General features: G+C 40.9%; 1 pseudogene; it reads left to right on the forward strand.

The window, feature by feature from the left end:
• Positions 1-1,709: 1,709 nt before the first annotated feature.
• LOC143668663 (U6 spliceosomal RNA) lies at positions 1,710-1,809 on the forward strand (annotated as a pseudogene).
• The last annotated feature ends 3,425 nt before the right edge of the window (positions 1,810-5,234 follow it).

Consider the following 5,234-nt stretch of genomic DNA (forward strand, 5'->3'; position numbering starts at 1 on the left):
GTACTGGCAAAAGGACAGACATATAGACCAATGGAATAGAACTGAGAGCTCAGAAATCAACTTCTCACATTTATGGCCAACTGATTTTTTGAGAAACAGGCAAAGACCATTCAATTGGGAAGGAAGAGTCGCTTCAAAAAATGGTGCTGGGAAAACTGGATCTTCATTGCAAAAAGTAATAATAATAATAGGAGGACCCCTATCTCACATCATATACAAAAAATCAACTCAAAATGGAAACGTAGGGAAACATTTTCATGATCTTATGTTAGGTAATGGTTTTTTAGGCTTTACAACCAAAGCATAAGTAACAAAAGAAAAAATAGATAAATGGAACTTCATCAAAATTACAAACTTTTATTCTTCAAAGAATTTTATCATGGAAGTAAAGTGACAACCTACACAATGGGAGAAAATATTTGGAAATCACATATCCAATAAAGGATTAATATCCAAAATATATACAGAAATATAGCAACAGAAAGACAAACAATGCAACAAAAAATGGGTAAAAGGCTTGAACAGACATCTCTACAAAGAAGATATACAAATGGCCACAAAGCACATGAAATGATGCTCAACATCATTAACCACCAGGGAAATGCAACTCAAACTACAATGAGATACTGTTTCACTTCCATTGAAGTGGCTACTTGTACTACTAAAAAAACAAACAAACCAGAAAATAAGTATTAGAGAAGATGTACAGAGATAGGAACACTCATTCATTGCTAGTAGCAATGTAAAACAGTGAAGCTGTGCAGGACAATTTTTCATTTCCTTAGAAAGTTAACTGTAGAACTACCATATGACCTGGCAATCCCACTACTAGGTATATGCCCAAAGGAACTGAAAGCAGGGATTTGCATAGATATTTGCACACCAATATTCATTATGTCATTATTCACAATTGCCAAAAGATGGAATCAACCCAAGTGTCCATTAGCCTATGAATGGATAAACAAAATATGGTATATAGGTGCGGTAGAATATTATTCAGCTGTGAAAAGGAATGAAGTTCTGGTACATGTGACAGCATGGATGAATCTTGAAGATATCATATGTGAAGTAAGCCAGACACAGAAGGAAAAATATTGTATGATCTCACTGTTTTGAAATAATTTGAATAAACAAACTCTTAAGAGGCAGAATCTAGAACACAAGTTCCCAGGGGGCAGGGTGGGGATAGGGAATAGGAAGTTAAGGCTTAAAATGTACAGGGTCCCTATTTGGAATAAATGGAAATGTTTAGGTAATGGATGATGGTGATGGAAGCACAACTTTGTGAACACAGTTAACAGCATGGAAATATATATCTGAAAGTGATTAAAAGGGGAAATGTTAGACTGTATATGTGGTAACAGAACATTTTCTTTTTTAATTCATAAGGTGTTGGTGATGGAGTGGTGTATGGGAATCCTGTATTTTATCAGTGATTGTTTTGTCAACTCATAACGTCTCTAATTAAAAAAAACAAACGTGGAACTACATTGCAATACACAACAGCAAATCCTAAATTAAGACATGGATTTTAATTAATAGTACTATTATAAAAGCCAACTTTCCTCAATTGTAACAAATGTTCCACACCAATTCAAGGTGTTGGTGGTTGGATGGTATACAGGAATCCAGTCTCTTATGCCCGATTGTTCTGTAAACTCACAACCTCTCTAATGAAGAAAATGGGGAAATATTAATTACAGCACTCTATGCGGCCACATATATACTAAAATTGAAACAATACAGAGAAGATTAGCACGGCCCTTGCACAAAGGTGACATGCAAATATGTGAAGCAGTCTATATTTTTAATGGCAAATATGACCACAATAAAAATAAATAAATTTTTTAGAGAGATAACAAAACAACAACATTTACAATGTAGTGTGCTTTGTGTACAATGCATGGACATACAAGGCTAAGTGTTGGCACAAAGTAGAGAGTGAAACTTTGCAGGGGAAGACCAGGAAGCCTTCACAAAGGGGCAGGCAATTGAGTGAGGTCTTATGCAGGCCAACAAGGGTGAAGGGTGTTCAAAGTAGAGGAACACATGCACACAAGCTCCAGGCATTGAGGAAACTGCCAGCAGCCCAGGCAGGCTGTAATGTAGATTGAGAAGGAGAGAGCAGTGGAAAATTAGGTTCCAGAGACACAGAAGCCAAACCTGAAAAATTGGGGGTTTATATCATATATTACAGTTTTGACTTTAGTCTATACAGATTTGGGGCAGAAAAGAGCCATGATCAGATATATTTTATAAAGGGTATTTCACTAGCATGTGAGAATGGACCAGGAGCTGGAGGCTGTGAGACAAGTTAGTTCTACTGCAACTGTCTAGGCAAAAGGTCTCACCTGAAGCAAGAGTAAGGGAGATGGAAAGAAAGATTAAATTCAATAGATACTCCAAAAAAATCATTTATGAGCCAAGAGGAGTAGGTTAGATGAAATAGTGTGGTTGACTCTCAGTTATTATTCAACATCTTCCTGCTAAAATTTTTTAGTGAGAACTAACATGCATTCAGAAAACCACACAAATAAATGTACAGTATGTATAGTTTCATGAGTTATTACAAAGTGAATACACTCACATAATCACGATGAGACCTATTATTTTTTGACAATTGGGCCTCAAAGGAAGTGACATCCACTTGCTCAGACCAAAAACCTAGGTGTCCTCTTTTATTCCTTGCTGCCCTCACCTCATACATCCAAGCCATCAGCAAGTCCTGTCAGCTCTACCTTCAATATAATCCAGAATTCAACCTCTTCTCACCATCTGCATTACTACTACCCTGCTCTGAGCCACCACCATCTCTCACTTCCTCTCATTTCTCTCCTTCCACTCTTGCTCCCCTGCAGCTGGCACAGGGGCCTTTCAGCACATGCATTGTATCGTGTTACTCCCTGTGGTGGCTTACCTTCCAGGGTCCAGTGCTTCACCCTCTCTGCATCTGCGCCCTTTGCCAAGTAACTTTGTAGTGACCTGCCCCACCCCTTTGACTCTGGGCTCGGCTGTTTGACCTGACTTACTAGATAGATGCAAGCAGAGGCTCGACATGGGCTTGAGTTCTGGGGCTTCGTCTTTTTGGACAGTTGTGCCTTACACCATGCTTTTCCTAATTTAGGTCCGGATTCAAGTTGTGCAAGAGGCATCTGATCGGGAGAGCCTAATTCACATCAAGAGCCGGACCCCAGGCCATCTAAGAACAGGATGCTCTGCAGCGCAGGAAGGAACACCAGCATGACGCTGCACGCACACGGAGCGATCCGATTCATGGTGTCCTCCACATCCTCCTGCTCCATTCTGCCTTTCCGGATTGTCTTGCACAGTCTTGCCTCGCCTGCCGTTCCCCAAGCCTCCCATTCCCCCACTGTCTGGCTGTCAGGGTCTGGGCCATCACCCAGCACCCACGCTGGGCCCTCCTGAGCCCTTCCCCAGACACACTGGCCCTGTTGGTCCTTGCCTCACCCTGCACAGTGCCTTCTCCCCAGCTGGCATCAGATAAAAGGGGAACTCCATTCTCTCTCTATGCACCTGTCCCCTTCTCCTTCTTGCTGTACTTGGACTTTACTCAGCCATGCATTTTTTCCTTTGCCTTGCTCTGAGAACTGACCCTTAGCTCCAACTTTTTGTCTAATTCTGAATCCCCTCGAGTCATAGTTCAGATTAAAACAATTTCCTCTTCTTCTAATTCTTTGCTTACCATGTCATTGATTTGGAAGCTGATTTAGACCTTAGGCACAATAGGCAGGGGGGTTTAGGGGCCCACAAATTGCATTAATTTTACTTGCTTTTAAAATAAGAAGAAAATAAATAATCATTTATTTATGTCATAATTACATTATTCATTTTGATTATCTTAATATATTAATAGTTATTTGATCAATACATAATTTAATAAATAAGGTTTTATTTTTTATAAATATCCATAGTTATACTATTATGCAATAACAACTATATAATAGTGAATCCAATCTGGATTATATCTGTCTTTATACCAGTGTAGCATAAAATATAATATTTAATTTTTTTTTTTTAATGTGTGAAGGTGGCCCACAAAGGCAAAGTGCCCAAGGTGAACAAAAACCATGATACAGCTCAGGCTGCTGCTGAGGATGTTGCTAACCTTTGTGGCTGTGTGTGCTCCAACTTAACTATAAATGCCCTAAGAATCAGAGAATGGTTTCTTTTTGCATTTGCATTTTCCCTACAGTTCTAACTGACTGCCTAAGTGCAGCATGTTTCCCACAACATAGAAAAGTCAGTGATTTTATTTTTATTTTTCCATTCTACGGTCTGAGTCACATCAGAGATGATGAACTGAGTGGGCCACAGATGGCTGTATAATCCACATGAAGACAGTGGAGAACATTCACTGTCAGCCAAAAGTTCACAATCAGATAGCATTCTCACATGCAATTAGCGGCAAATAAGAGGAGGCGGGGGATGATTCCCATTCATTCGTTCATTTATCCATTCAGATAGTGGGATCCTGGCCCCACTCTGCACAGCAGTTCTGTGAACCAGGCAAGTCGTTTAAGCTTTCTCCTCCCAGCTCCCCTAATTGGAAAGCGGGGATAAGATAAGTAGCAACCTCAGAGGGTCATCGTGAAAAATAAATGAGGTAGTCCACATAAACGCCTAGAGCAGTGCTTGGTGAGCACTCTAGATATGGGAGCTGTCATCATAATCAATTATTAATTGAATTAAAATTTGAATGCCAACACGCTCATTGAACTGTTGCTTGAATGAACAAATGAGTGAGCAAACATCCAAAGACCTTGTCTCTAAACCCTCCTTCTCTCCGACGCTCTGCAGTTGAGCACACAGGCTTCCAGAACCTTAGACCAGTCTGACCTGGCTGCAGAAATCACGCACGTTATTGCTCATGACCTTTGGGGAATGTTGGCACTTCACAGTTCAGCCGAGTGCCTGCTGTTGAGGAGAGAACTCATCGGCAGTATCTCCAAGGGTCGGGGGATGAGCGCCACCACCCCCTAATTCGTCCCCCCAGACCCAGCTCTGCCTCTGCTTGAGAGCCTTCTCCATGGAGCAGCAGAAAGCCGTTTTTGATGGTGTGCATATGATCGCATCGCTTTCCTAATTAACACCCTTTAGAGGTTTCTCTTTGACTTTAAAGTCCAAACTCTCGGTGGCTTACCAGGCTTTCCACCTCCTAGTCCTGCCCACCTCTCCAGGGCCCTCTTTCCCACTCTCTCTCTCCAACTCCATGC

Source organism: Tamandua tetradactyla, chromosome 24, assembly GCF_023851605.1.
Source record: "Tamandua tetradactyla isolate mTamTet1 chromosome 24, mTamTet1.pri, whole genome shotgun sequence".
NCBI classification, from domain to species: domain Eukaryota; kingdom Metazoa; phylum Chordata; class Mammalia; order Pilosa; family Myrmecophagidae; genus Tamandua; species Tamandua tetradactyla.